Here is a 16,050-nt window from a genome sequence, read left to right as displayed (position 1 = left end):
GAAAGAAAGAAAGAAAGAAAGAAAGAAAGAAAGAAAGAAAGAAAGAAAGAAAGAAAGAAAGAAAAGAAAAGAAAAGAAAAGAAAGAAAAAGAAACAGCAGACTTGAACAACAATATAGAAAAAATGGACCTAACAGACATAGAGAAAATTCCAGTCATCAGCAGGAGACTGCACGTTCTTTTCAAGTACCCAAGGAACATACTCTAGGATAGATGATACACATCATATGTTAAGCCACAAAACTAGTCCTAACAAATTTAAAAAGACTGAAATTACAGTAAGTATCTTTTTCCAACCACAAGGGTATGAAACCAGAAATCAATAGAGGAAAATTGGAAAATTCAAAATCACATGGAAATTAACACACTTCTGAGCAATCAATAGGTTAAAGAATAAATGAATGAATAAATGTGAGAAGTCTTGACATAAATAAAAATGGAAACACAGCATTCCAAAACTTACAAGATACACCCAAAAAAAAAAAAAAAAAATTGTAAGCAGAAAATTTATAGTGAGAAATGCCTATATTAAGAAAAAAGAAATACCATAAAACACAAAAAGGTGTAAAACTGCTAAGTCTTATAAACAATTATACAAAAGGGGAAGAAAAAGAACTCAGGAATAGGAACAGCGCCAGTCTCCATCTCCCAGCACGAGCGACACAGAAGACCGGTGATTTCTGCATTTTCAACTGAGGTACTGGGGTCATCTCACTCGGGACTGCCGGACAATCCGTGCGGGTCAGCTGCTGCAGCCCGACCAGGGAGAGCTGAAGCAGGGCGAGGCATCGCCTCACCTGGGAAGCACGAGGGGGAAGGGAGTCCCTTTTCCTAGCCAGGGGAACTGAGACACACAACACCTGGAAAATCGGGTAACTCCCACCCCAATACTGCGCTATAACACTGGCACACCGGAGAATATATCCCACACCTGGCCGGGAGGGTCCCACGCCCACGGAGCCTCCCTCCTTGCTAACACAGCAGTCTGTGGCAATCTAACCGCAAGGCAGCAGCGAGGCTGGGGGAGGGGCGCCCGCCATCGCTGAGGCTTAAGTAGGTAAATAAAGCTGCTGGGAAGCTCAAACTGGGTGGAGCTCACAGCAGCTCAAGGAAACCTGCCTGTCTCTGTAGACTGCGCCTCTGGGGACAGGGCTCAGCTAAAGGTGCAGAAGCCTGTGCAAACGCGAACGACTCTGTCTGACAGCTTTGAAGAGAGCAGTGTATCTCCCAACATGGAGGTTGAGATCTGAGAAGGGCAGTCTGCCTGCTCAAGTGGGTTCCTGACCCCTGAGAAGCCTAACTGGGAGACATCCCCCACTAGGGGCAGTCTGACACCCCACACCTCACAGGGTGGAGTACACCCCTGAGAGGAAGCTTCCAAAGCAAGAATCAGACAGGTGCACTCGCTGTTCAGCAATATTATGTCTTCTGCAACCTCTGCTGCTGATACCCAGGCAAACAGGGTCTGGAGTGGACCTCAAGCAATCTCCAACAGACCTACAGCTGAGGGTCCTGACTGTTAGAAGGAAAACTATCGAACAGGAAGGTCACCTATACCAAATCCCCATCAGTACATCACCATCATCAAAGACCAGAGACAGATAAAACCACAAAGATGGGGAAAAAGCAGGGCAGAAAAGCTGGAAATTCAAAAACTAAGAGCGCATCTCCTCCTGCAAAGGAGCACAGCCCATCGCCAGCAATGGATCAAAGCTGGTCAGAGAATGATTTTGATGAGATGAGAGAAGAAGGCTTCAGTCCATCAAACCTCTCAGAGCTAAAGGAGGAATTACGTACCCAGCGCAAAGAAACTAAAAATCTTGAAAAAAGAGTGGAAGAATTGACAGCTAGACTAATTAATACAGAGAAGGTCATAAACGAAATGACAGAGATGAAAACCATGACACGAGAAATACGTGACAAATGCACAAGCTTCAGTAACCGACTCGATCAACTGGAAGAAAGAGTATCAGCGATTGAGGATCAAATGAATGAAATGAAGCGAGAAGAGAAACCAAAAGAAAAAAGAAGAAAAAGAAATGAACAAAGCCTGCAAGAAGTATGGGATTATGTAAAAAGACCAAATCTACGTCTGATTGGGGTGCCTGAAAGTGAGGGGGAAAATGGAACCAAATTGGAAAACACTCTACAGGATATCATCCAGGAGAACTTCCCCAACCTAGCAGGGCAGGCCAACATTCAAATTCAGGAAATACAGAGAACGCCACAAAGATACTCCTCCAGAAGAGCAACTCCAAGACACATAATTGCCAGATTCACCAAAGTTGAAATGAAGGAAAAAATCTTAAGGGCAGCCAGAGAGAAAGGTCGGGTTACCCACAAAGGGAAGCCCATCAGACTGACAGCAGATCTCTCGGCAGAAACTCTACAAGCCAGAAGAGAGTGGGGGCCAATATTCAACGTTCTTAAAGAAAAGAATTTTCAACCCAGAATTTCATATCCAGCCAAACTAAGTTTCATAAGTGAAGGAGAAATAAAATTCTTTACAGATAAGCAAATGCTTAGAGATTTTGTCACCACCAGGCCTGCCTTACAAGAGACCCTGAAGGAAGCCCTAAACATGGAAAGGAACAACCGGTACCAGCCACTGCAAAAACATGCCAAAATGTAAAGACCATCGAGCCTAGGAAGAAACTGCATCAACTAATGAGCAAAATAACCAGTTAATATCATAATGGCAGGATCAAGATCACACATAACAATATTAACCTTAAATGTAAATGGACTAAATGCTCCAATTAAAAGACACAGACTGGCAAACTGGATAAAGAGTCAAGACCCATCAGTCTGCTGTCTTCAGGAGACCCATCTCACATGCACAGACATACATAGGCTCAAAATAAAGGGATGGAGGAAGATCTACCAAGCAAATGGAGAACAAAAAAAAGCAGGGGTTGCAATCCTAGTCTCTGATAAAACAGACTTTAAACCATCAAAGATCAAAAGAGACAAAGAAGGCCATTACATAATGGTAAAGGGATCAATTCAACAGGAAGAGCTAACTATCCTAAATATATCTGCACCCAATACAGGAGCACCCAGATTCATAAAGCAAGTCCTTAGAGACTTACAAAGAGACTTAGACTCCCATACAATAATAATGGGAGACTTCAACACTCCACTGTCAACATTAGGCAGATCATCGAGACAGAAAGTTAACAAGGATATCCAGGAATTGAACTCATCTCTGCACCAAGCAGACCTAATAGACATCTATAGAATTCTCCACCCCAAGTCAACAGAATATACATTCTTCTCAGCACCACATTGCACTTATTCCAAAATTGACCACATAATTGGAAGTAAAGCACTCCTCAGCAAATGTAAAAGAACAGAAATTATAACAAACTGTCTCTCAGACCACAGTGCAATCAAACTAGAACTCAGGACTAAGAAACTCAATCAAAACCGCTCAACTACATGGAAACTGAACAACCTGCTCCTGAATGACTACTGGGTACATAACGAAATGAAAGCAGAAATAAAGATGTTCTTTGAAACCAATGAGAACAAAGATACACTATACCAGAATCTCTGGGACACATTTAAAGCAGTGTGTAGAGGGAAATTTATAGCACTAAGTGCCCACAAGAGAAAGCAGGAAACATCTAAAATTGACACTCTAACATCACAATTAAACGAACTAGAGAGGCAAGAGCAAACACATTCAAAAGCTAGCAGAAGGCAAGAAATAACTAAGATCAGAGCAGAACTGAAGGAGATAGAGACACAAAAAAACCTCCAAAACATCAATGAATCCAGGAGTTGGTTTTTTGAAAAGATCAACAAAATTGACAGACCACTAGCAAGGCTAATAAAGAAGAAAAGAGAGAGGAATCAAATAGACGCAATAAAAAATGATAAAGGGGATATCACCACCGACCCCACAGAAATACAAACTACCATCAGAGAATACTATAAACACCTCTACGCAAATCAACTAGAAAATCTAGAAGAAATGGATAATTTCCTGGACACGTACACTCTCCCAAGACTAAACCAGGAAGAAGTTGAATCCCTGAATAGATCAACAGCAGGCTCTGAAATTGAGGCAACAATTAATAGCCTACCCACCAAAAAAAGCCCAGGACCAGAGGGATTCACAGCTGAATTCTACCAGAGGTACAAGGAGGAGCTGGTACCATTCCTTCTGAAACTATTCCAATGAATAGAAAAAGAGGGAATCCTCCCTAACTCATTTTATGAGGCCAACATCATCCTGATACCAAAGCCTGGCAGAGACACAACAAAAAAAGAGAATTTTAGACCAATCTCCCTGATGAACATCGATGCAAAAATCCTCAATAAAATACTGGCAAACCGGATTCAGCAGCACATCAAAAAGCTTATCCACCATGATCAAGTGGGCTTCATCCCTGGGATGCAAGGCTGGTTCAGCATTCGCAAATCAATCAACGTAATCCAGCATATAAACAGAACCAAAGACAAGAACCACATGGTTATCTCAATAGATGCAGAAAAGGCTTTTGACAAAATTCAACAGCCCTTCATGCTAAAAACGCTCAATAAATTCGGTATTGATGGAACGTACCTCAAAATCATAAGAGCTATTTATGACAAACCCACAGCTAATATCATACTGAATGGGCAAAAACTGGAAAAATTCCCTTTGAAAACTGGCACAAGACAGGGATGCCCTCTCTCACCACTCCTATTCAACATAGTGTTGGAAGTTCTGGCTAGGGCAATCAGGCAAGAGAAAGAAATCAAGGGTATTCAGTTAGGAAAAGAAGAAGTCAAATTGTCCCTGTTTGCAGATGACATGATTGTATATTTAAATCCCGTCGTCTCAGCCCAAAATCTTCTTAAGCTGATCAGCAACTTCAGCAAAGTCTCAGGATACAAAATTAATGTGCAAAAATCACAAGCATTCTTATACACCAGTAACAGACAAGCAGAGAGCCAAATCAGGAATGAACTTCCATTCACAATTGCTTCAAAGAGAATAAAATACCTAGGAATCCAACTTACAAGGGATGTAAAGGACCTCTTCAAGGAGAACTACAAACCACTGCTCAGTGAAATAAAAGAGGACACAAACAAATGGAAGAACATACCATGCTCATGGATAGGAAGAATCAATATCGTGAAAATGGCCATACTGCCCAAGGTTATTTATAGATTCAATGCCATCCCCATCAAGCTACCAATGAGTTTCTTCACCGAATTGGAAAAAACTGCTTTAAAGTTCATATGGAACCAAAAAGAGCCCGCATTGCCAAGACAATCCTAAGTCAAAAGGACAAAGCTGGAGGTGTCACGCTACCTGACTTCAAACTATACTACAAGGCTACAGTAACCAAAACAGCATGGTACTGGTACCAAAACAGAGATATAGACCAATGGAACAGAACGGAGTCCTCAGAAATAATGCCACACATCTACAACCATCTAATCTTTGACAAACCTGAGAGAAACAAGAAATGGGGAAAGGATTCCCTATTTAATAAATGGTGCTGGGAAAATTGGCTAGCCATAAGTAGAAAGCTGAAACTGGATCCTTTCCTTACTCCTTATACGAAGATTAATTCAAGATGGATTAGAGACTTAAATGTTAGACCTAATACCATAAAAACCCTAGAAGAAAATCTAGGTAGTACCATTCAGGACATAGGCATGGGCAAGGACTTCATGTCTAAAACACCAAAAGCAATGGCAGCAAAAGCCAAAATTGACAAATGGGATCTCATTAAACTAAAGAGCTTCTGCACAGCAAAAGAAACTACCATCAGAGTGAACAGGAAACCTACAGAATGGGAGAAAATTTTTGCAACCTACTCATCTGACAAAGGGCTAATTTCCAGAATCTACAAAGAACTCAAACAAATATACAAGAAACAAACAAACAACCCCATCAAAAAGTGGGGAAAGGATATGAACAGACATTTCTCAAAAGAAGACATTCATACAGCCAACAGACACATGAAAAAATGCTCATCATCACTGGCCATCAGAGAAATGTAAATCAAAACCACAATGAGATACCATCTCACACCAGTTAGAATGGCAATCATTAAAAAATCAGGAAACAACAGGTGTTGGAGAGGATGTGGAGAAATAGGAACACTTTTACACTGTTGGTGGGACTGTAAACTAGTTCAACCACTATGGAAAACAGTATGGCAATTCCTCAAGGATCTAGAACTAGATGTACCATATGACCCAGCCATCCCACTGCTGGGTATATACCCAAAGGATTATAAATTATGCTACTACAAAGACACATGCACACGTATGTTTATTGTGGCACTATTCAGAATAGCAAAGACTTGGAATCAACCCAAATGTCCATCTGTGACAGACTGGATTAAGAAAATGTGGCACATATACACCATGGAATACTATGCAGCCATAAAAAAGGATGAGTTTGCGTCCTTTGTAGGGACATGGATGCAGCTGGAAACCATCATTCTTAGCAAACTATCACAAGAAGAGAAAACCAAACACCGCATGTTCTCACTCATAGGTGGGAACTGAACAATGAGCTCACTTGGACTCGGGAAGAGGAACATCACACAATGGGGCCTGTCATGGGGAGGGGGGAGGGGGGAGGGATTGCATTGGGGAGTTATACCTGATATAAATGATGAATTGATGGGTGCTGACGAGTTGATGGGTGCAGCACACCAACATGGCACATGTATACATATGTAACAAACCTGCACGTTATGCACATGTACCGTAGAACTTAAAGTATAATAAAAAAAAAAAGAAAAAAAAAAAAAAAGAAAAAGAACTCAAATGGCAATACAACATAACTCCAAGAAGCCACAAAGAGAAAAAAGAAAGAATCCACAAAACAACTAGATAACAATTGACATTATGACAGGAATAAAACATCACATATCAATATTAACCTTGAATGTAAATGGATTAAATGCTCTACTTGTAAGATATAAATGGCTAGATGGGTTTTTTTAAACCTGAACTAATTATATGTGCTTACAAGAAACTCACCTTACTGGTAAAGACACACAGACTGAAGGTAAAGGGTTAAGAAAAGTTATTTCATGGAAACAGAAACCAAAAGTGAGCAGGAGTACCTATACCTATATGAGATAAAACAAATATTAAACCAAAAACGGTAAGAAAAGACAAAGAATGCCAATACATAACGATAAAGGGATAAATTCAACAAGAGTGTTTAACAACCCTAAATACATATGCACCCAGTACTGGAGCACCCAAATCCATAATACAAATGTTACTAGAGCCAAAGAAAGAAATAGACAGCAATGCAATAAAAATGAAGGACTTCAATATCTCACATACACTAGACAGATAATTGAGACAAAAATTAACAAAGACAAATTAACTAAGCAAACTGGACTTTAGACTAAGTGAAACTAACAAACCTTCAGACTAAGTGGAATTAACAACCTAACATTGCACCTCAAGGATCTAGAAACACAAGAACAAACAAACCCAAAGTTAGCAAAAGAAGACAAATAAGTAAGATCAGAGAGGAAACAAATGGAATTGAGAAAAAAATAAATACAAAGGATCAACAAAATTAAAAATTTGTTCTTTGAAAAGATAATATTGATAAACCACTAGCTAGGCTAACTAAAAAAAGAATAAAAGATCCAAATAAGCATAATTAGAAATAAAAAAGAGACATCACAATTGATAACATAGAAAGGCAAAAGAACATTAGCGACTACAGTGAAAAACTATGTGCTCACAAACTAGAAAACCTAGGAAATGGATTAACTATTGGAAACCTACAATCTCCCAAGATTGATCCGGGAAGAAACAGAAATCCTGAAGAGGCCAATAACAAGCATTGAGACTGAATTAGTAATAAACTCCTGCCAGCTACAGCACCTGATCACAGACACTAGCCAAACTCCTAACTCACTTGCAAAGCTGGACTGGTGACCTTTAGAAGCATGGTGGGCAGTTTAACTTAGCTTAAGTCCTTATACTGCTAGTCTTCACACTCAGCCTCTGAACCCACCCGAGCAACCCCACCTAGCCAAGGAGACTCCCACCTCCATGCATTTAGGAGAAGAGTAAAAGCTAGACCTCCTTACCTAAAAAATCAAGCAGCAGCTCCACTTAGCCAAAAAGCCACCGAGGCAAGGAAACTTATATAATGACCCCACCGAGGCAAGGAAACTCCTACCTCCACACATTTTTGAGAATAGGGGCCAGACTAGCTTGATCTGGGAGGTCAAAGAGCCACTCCTTCAGCCAAAAGCCCACCCAATAGCTCCACCCTGACAGTGAGACAATCTTCAATCATGCATTTCTAAGGAGCATGACCTCTAATTTTGCCCATCCCAAGCAGTAAATTCACCTAACCTCAGGCCTAGCCTATAGCCCTGACCATCAATTGTGTTTCTATATATTGACAATAAGCTAACTGAAGAAGAAATTAAGGACACAACTCTATTTAAAAGAACGTTAAAAATACGAATTTAACAAAGAGATGAAAAATCTATACACTGAAAACTTACATAAAACACTGACAAAAAAAATTGAAGAAGACACAAATGAATGGAAAAATACCCCATGTTCATGGACTGGAAGAATTATTATGATTAAAATATCCATACTACCCAAAGCTATTTACAGATTTAATGCAATCCCTATCAAAATTCCAAAGGCTTTTTCATATAAAAAGAAAACAATTCTAAAATTTATATGGAACCATAAAAGACCCTGAATGGACAAAGTAATCGTGAGCAAGAAGAATAAAGCTGGAGGGATCACGTAGTCTAATTTCAAATTATATTACAAAGCTATAATAATAAAAAGGGTAGAGTACTTGCATAAAAACAGACATACAGACCAATGGAGATGAACAGAAAGCCACCAAATGAATCCACACATTTATGGTTGACTGATCTTCAACAAAGGTGCCAAGAACACAAGAACACACAATAGGCAAAGAATAAATGGTGTTGATAAAACTGGATATCCACATGCAGGAGAATAAGACTTAATCTTTATCTCATTTTATATTCAAAATCCAACTCAATAGGAATTAAAGACTTCACTGTAAGACCTGAAACTAAACAGATAGCAGAAAACATGGGAAAGACTTCTGTAAATAAGCTTTTGGCTATAACCTCAAAAACCGAATAGGCAAAAATTGGCAAATTGAATTTGATATGGTTCAGATATTTTTTCACTCCAAATTTCACGTTGAAATATAATCCTTAACGTTGGAGGTGAGGCCTACTGAGAGGTGTTTGGGCCATGGAAGCAGATCGCTCATGAGTAGCTTGGTGCTGTCCTCATGATAATAAGTGAGTTCTGGTTCTGAGTTCACACAAGTTCTGCTATTTTAAAGTGTGTGGCACCCCTCCCTTGTTACCACTCTCACCATGTGACATACCTGTTCCTACCTTGTTCTCTGCCATGATTGGAAGCTTTTTGAGGTCTCCCCAGAAACCGAGCAGATGTTAATGCCGTGCTTGTACAGCCTACACAACCATGAGCCAATTAAATCTCTTTTTCTTATACATTATGGAGCCTCAGGTATTTCTTTACAGCAAGGCAAAAACAGCCTAATACAGATTTGTATCAAACTAAAATCTTTCTGCACAGCCAAGGAAACAATCAATAGAATGAAAAGTCAACCTATGGTATGGGAGAAGATATTTGTATACCATTTATCTAATAAGGGTTAATATTCAAATACATAAAATACTCAAACAGCTCAATAGTAAAAAAGAAATAATGCAACCTAAAAATAGATGAAAGACCTGGGCCAGGCATGGTGGCTCACACCTGTAATCCCAGCACTTTGGGAGGCTGAGGTGGGCAGATCACGAGGTCAGGGGTTCAAGACCAGCCTGACTGACATGGTGAAACCCTGTCTCTAATAAAAAAAAAAAAATACAAAAATTAGCCAAGCATTGTGGTGTGTGCCTGTAACCCCAGCTACTCAGGAGGCTAAGGCAGGAGAACTGCATAAACCCATGAGGTGGAGGTGGCAGTGAGCCAAGATTGCGGGGCAAGACTTCATCTCAAAAAAAAAAAAAAAAAAAAAAAACCTAATAGACATTTCTCCAAGGAAGACATACAAATGCAGGTTCAGGAAAAGATGTTCAACATCACTAATCACCAGAGAAATACAAATGAAAACCATAAGATATTACCTCACATGTGTTAGATCAGCTATTACCAACAGGACAAAAAATTACAAGTATTAGTAAAGATATAGAGAATCTTTGTACACTGTTATTCAGAATGTAAATTTGTACAGTCAGTATGGAAAACAGTGTAAAGTTTTGTCAAAAAGAAAAAAGGAAAAATAGAACTATCTATGATCCAGCAATCCCACTTCAAGGTATATATCCAAAGAAAGTAAGTATGTCAAAGAAATATCAGCTCTCTCATGTTTATTACAGCATTATTCACAATAGCCAAGATATGGCATATGTCTAAGTATCCTGTGATTTTCCTTTGGCCTAAAACAAAGTTCTTTCTATTGTAATGGGTGAATGGGAAAAAAGTGTGGTACACATACAATGCCATATTATTCTATCTTTAAAAAGAAGGAAATCCTGTCATTTGCTACAACATAGATTAAACAAAGTGGACATTATGTTAAGCTAAATGAAAGACAGTTACTGCATGATTTCACTTAGATGTGGACTCTGAAATAGTGAAACTCACAGAAGCAGAGAGTAGAATGGAGATTTCTAGGAATGGGGATGGGGAAGTCGGGAAATGTTGATCAAAGGGTACAATGTTTCAGGATACAGGGTACAAAGTTATGCAGGATAAATAAGTTTTGTAAATCTAATGTACAGTATGGTGATCATAGTTAATAATTCTGTGCTACAATTCACAATTGCAAAGATATGAAACCAACCTAAGTCCCCACCAACCAGTGAGTGAATAAACAAAATGTGACACATATATATCATGGAATAGTACTCAGCCACAACAAAGAACAAAATGATGTCTTTTGCAGCAACTTGGATGGAGCTGGAGGACATTATTCTAAGTGAAGTAACACAGGAGTGGAAAACCAAAAACTCTATGTTCTCACTTATGAGTGAGAGCTGAGCTATGGGTACGCAAAGGCATACAGAGTGATATCATGGACTCTAGAGACTCAGGATGGGGAGAATGGGTGGGGAGCTACGAATAAAAAAACTACACTTGGCTGGGCACAGTGGCTCATGCCTGTAATCCCAGCACTTTGGGAGGCCGAGGTGGTCAGATCACCTGAAGTCAGGAGTTCAAGACCAGCCTGGCCAACAGTGAAACCCCATCTCTACTAAAAATACAAAAATTAGCAGGGCGTAGTCAGGGGGCGCCGGTAATCCCAGCTACTCAGGAGGCTGATGCAGGAGAATAGCTTGAACCCAGGAGGTGGAGGTTGCCGTGAGCCGAGATCACGCCATTGCACTCTAGCCTGGGCAACAGAGGAAGACTCCAGTTAAAAAAAAAAAAAAAAAAAAAAACTACACTTTAGGTACAATGTACACTACTCCAGTGATGGGTGCCCTAAAATCTCAGAATTCACCACTATATAATTCATTCATGTAACAAAAAAGCACTTGTATCCCAAAAGCTACTGAAATAAAAATTTTAAAAAACACAAACATACTGTGCTGTATCCTTGAAATTTGCTAAGAAAGTAGATCCCAAATGTTCTTACCAGAAAAAAAATACATTAACTATATGAGGTAATAGATATGTTAATTAGCTTGATTAGGATAATCATTTTATAATGTATATGTATATTAAAATGTCATGTTGTACATCTTACATATAGACAATTTTACTTGTCAATTATGCCTTTTAAAAAGCTGGGAGAAGAAGACTAATTCACCGTAGGAATAAAAATCAAAAGAGAAACATACTGTGAATGTTGTCATTGTTCTTCCTCACCATGAACATGTATTGGACCTTAGAATCCTCCCTGGATTCACAGGCTTTAATGATCATTACTTTGTAGGTAATGGGTAAGAGGAAAGAATACATTTCATTGTCATAACCAGGTATGGGTATGGCAAATTCTTTCCCTGCCTTCTTATGGAACAGAGTAGTTTTCAACTCTGTTCAACAGTTAATGATCGTAACAGGATAGAGTACTTACCTCAGGGAAAGATCTAAGCGTTTGGCGTATATTTACTAATTGACTCTTTAAAACACCTCCACAGAGTAGGTAATTTTTGTTTCCACTTTACAGGTGAAGAAACTGAGGCACAGAGGAGTTTTGGGTCTTCCTCGGGACCACAAGACAAGCAAGTGGCAGAGCTGGAGTCTGAACCCAGGCAGCCGGGCTCCCCACTCCTCACTTCGGTGCAGCACCCGCTGGTGCTAACGAGCTCAGTGATGCTGGTGATTTTCTTTCTAGCTTTCCCAGTGACTTACTGTGGTGTATCCATGGGCCTTTTTTATCCTTTCTAGTTTTTAAAGCAACCTTAGCTTGAAAGAATTCTCTTGGGGGAGAAAAATATGTTCTGAGTGAGGAAAGTAGAGAAGGCTGTTGGAAATCTTAAGTCCACACACAAATCCCTTTGGACTATCAAAGTGGGTTTTTTCCTCAATCAACAGGCCTTTGATCATTCACCACCAGGCAAAATTAAAACACCAGAAAACCATGTGATACACAAACCATGTGACTAGGACTACATGACCCAAGACTCTAGTATATGGCCAAATTCATGTTAAGTTTTCTGTAAGTATTTTGCAGTTTGGAGTTTGGAAAATCACACAAAATTGCTCTATGTCCTGAGTGCATTACTCACAATTCATTACTTAAATAATTAATTTCATTCCAGAGACTGAACTCCATCTAGGCTCTGCATTCTATATAATAACTTATCTTGATTTCCTCTAACATACATGTCAGCATCAGGGCTCAAAGAGATAGAGCTACAGGCAGAAAGGAAGGGGAATCTGAGAATCTGGAATTGATGCTTGGTAGCTAAAAATGGGCAGACTAGCCATGGCAAAGGAAAGTCAGTCTTTCTGATTGTACCAATGGGAGCTTTTTATTTGTGTTACTGATATGGCTCTCTGAGGGTCCTTGGAGAATGAGAATATTTACTTGCAAAATGCCTATCACTGCATGAATAGCTAAGTTCTTTGAAAAGTGTACTCTTTCTTGTTAGGCACACTAGAACAAGCATTCAACTCTCTTAGGACATTAGATCCAAGAACTGCAGCAATGCTAAACGCACTTGTGAATGCTTAAGATGGAAATGAGAGAAAATAATGGAATAGAGATTTGGTGCTAGAATTATGTCCGAGCTAAAGCTTAAGCCCAAATCTAACTCAGTATCCTTCACTGGGCCTAGCAACACAGTTGACACATAATGGAGAATGATAGCTTCACCCAGAGGAAAGTTATTTCCTCAGAAATACTAGTAACTAATGGAATTGACTACAAAACTCACCCATTTATTTGTGAATCAGCATACACCCCCACACACCCGTTACACACACTTACAGACACTGAAACACGTTTTATACTTTTACTGTGACAGAGGTTTCTTGATACTTTTCTATTTCATTGCTTAAAGTTCTGGGTGGGACCTGCTAAACTGAACTCAATGACTCACTAATGAGTCATAACCCATAATTTAGAAACCACTGAGAGCGAGAGAGAGTGGGAGAGGTGGGAGAGAGAGCAGTTTGTGCTGTGTGAAGTCAGGTAGAGGATCATTGAGGATATGAGCTGTGTTTTGCAAAGTGGGAGATGTTCACAAGAAAGTCAAGAGGGGAAGTGTATTAGTCCATTCTCACATTGCTATAAAGAACTGCCTGAGACTGAGTAGATTATAAAAAAACAAAGAGGTTTAATTGACTCACAGTTCCACAGGTTGTACCAGAGGCATGGCTAGGGAGGGCTTGGGAAACTTACAATCATGATGGAAGGACAAAGGGGAAGCAAGCACATATCCACATGGCGGCAGGAGACAGAGAGTGAAGGGAAAAGTGCTACACACTTCTAAACAACCAGATCTCATGAGAACTCACTATCAGAGGGACAGCAAGGTGGAAATCTGTGGCCACAATCCAATCACCTCTCACCAGGTCCCTCCCTCCAACATTGGGAATTGCAGTTCAACATGAGATTTGGGTGGAGATACAGAGCCAAACCATATCAGAAGGAACTTTCCAGACCAGGGGAGTAGCATGAGAAAAGGATGGAGACACCCTGGGAGAGAAAATGGAGCCAGTTGTGGAAAGTCTCTATTCCATCAGCAATGAGTTTAAAAGGATCCTCTAAGGGTATGAGTAATAAAGTGATATTTTTGTGCTTTAGAAAATCATTAATTGGTTCTTTTCTTGTATTCATTAATTCACCAAGGATTTATGAATATATACAATGAGCTCTGCCCAGCACAGCAGTGTGTGGAACGGACAAGAGAGGGACACAGTTCGCATTTGTGGCAGTAACTTAATCCCAAGTCCTTAGGAGCCAAGCTAGAGAGCAGCAGGAGGAATGCATCCCAGTAATGCATTGGAGCTTGAATCAAGAACACTCTTTGTGATGGGGATGTGGGAGGAAAGGCCTGAATGACTCTTAAAGGACGGAGAGAAAGTTAACCACTGGGGGAGAAAAGGAGATGATATTGCAAGGGTGTGGAAGTGTGAAGGAGTCCAGAAGGTTAGGGAACAAAAGAAAAGTTTGGAGTGGCAGCATGTGGAAGGAAGTTCAGAGTTGTGCTTGGAGAAGTGGGTTGACTTAGGGAGATTTGCTCGGGCCTTTGGACTCTGTTCTGGAGAGCATGGAGGATACTGAAGCTGCAGGTGGGTGGGACAGTGATATGGTTTGGCTGTGTCCCCACCCATATCTCATCTTGAATTGTAACTCCCACAATTCCCATGTGTTGTGGGAGGGACCAAGTAAGAGGTAATTGAATCACGAGGGCAGGCCTTTTCTATGCTGTTCTTGTGATAGTGAGTCAGTCTCACAAGATCTGATGGTTTTAATAAAACGGGAGTTTCCCTGCACAAGCTCTCTCTTTGTCTGCTGCTATCCATATAAGACGTGCTTTGCTCCTCCTTGCCTTCTGCTGTGATTGTGAGGCCTCCCCAGCCATGTGGAACTGGAAGTCCATTAAACCTCTTTTTTTTCCCAGCCTTGGGCATGTCTCTATCAGCAGTATGAGAAAAGACTATTACAGATGGACAGGGACAGCACCACTGGGTTCCTATACCCAAATATAGAAAAATCAAAATAATTTAGAGTAGTGGATAGGAAATGGAAGAAATTACTAAGAAATTGACATAAAGAAAACCAATAGTTTAGATCCAAGAGGGTTTTTACTTACTGCACTGTTGTTGCTTAATTTATTGCAGTGAGTGACTTGATTGGGCTCCTCTTCCAGGCCCTCTGTTCCCCTAGAATTATTTCCAAAACCCACACTCATGAAGCCAATTATGAAAAGCAGAGCCTGTTCATTTTGTTAGTAACCAAAATAGAAACGATTATTTACTAGTACATGTAACAATCATTTTCAGCCACAAAAGATCATTTTAGCAAGTGCATGTCTTTGGTTTACACCTCTCATTACAAGCTAGAGAAGCAATAAAGTTAAACGGAAATGGGTTAGTTTCTTAACAGTTGCTCCTCTTCTTAAAGGTAAAAGTATTTTTCAGACACAGGCTGTATTAGTCCATTTCACACTGCTATAAAGATACTACCCGAGACTGGGTAATTTATAAAGAAAAGAGGTTTAATTGACTCACAGTTCTGCATGACTGGGGAGGCCTCAGGAAACTTACAATCATGGCAGAAGGTGAAGGGGAAGCAAAGCACATCTTACATGGCAGCAGACAAGAGAGAGACAAGGGGGATGTGCCAGACATTTATCAAACAACCAGATCTTCTGAGAACCCACCCACTATCATGAGAACAGCATGGAGGAAACCACCCCCATGATTCAATTACCTCCCACCAGGTCCCTCCCTCGATACATGGGAATTACAACTTGGATTACAATTCGAAAAGAGATTTGGTTAGGGACACAGCCAAACCATATCAGAGGCTAAAATTTTACCCTGCAGGTTGGAGATGGAGTCA

At 40.0% G+C, this 16,050-nt stretch overlaps 1 long non-coding RNA gene across 2 annotated transcripts in view; it reads right to left on the bottom strand.

Annotated features, from left to right (window-relative positions):
* Nucleotides 1-15,426, bottom strand: part of LOC111554856 — a 65,197-nt gene extending 49,771 nt beyond the window's left edge. For both annotated transcript variants that reach the window (XR_002735354.1, XR_002735353.1), the window contains exon 1: nt 15,299-15,426. This is a non-coding gene — a long non-coding RNA (uncharacterized LOC111554856). The remainder of the gene's footprint in view (nt 1-15,298) is intronic.
* Nucleotides 15,427-16,050: the final 624 nt, after the last annotated feature.

This window comes from Piliocolobus tephrosceles, chromosome 9, assembly GCF_002776525.5.
Source record: "Piliocolobus tephrosceles isolate RC106 chromosome 9, ASM277652v3, whole genome shotgun sequence".
Lineage (NCBI taxonomy): Eukaryota > Metazoa > Chordata > Mammalia > Primates > Cercopithecidae > Piliocolobus > Piliocolobus tephrosceles.
This window is presented reverse-complemented; position numbering and strand designations above follow the sequence as displayed.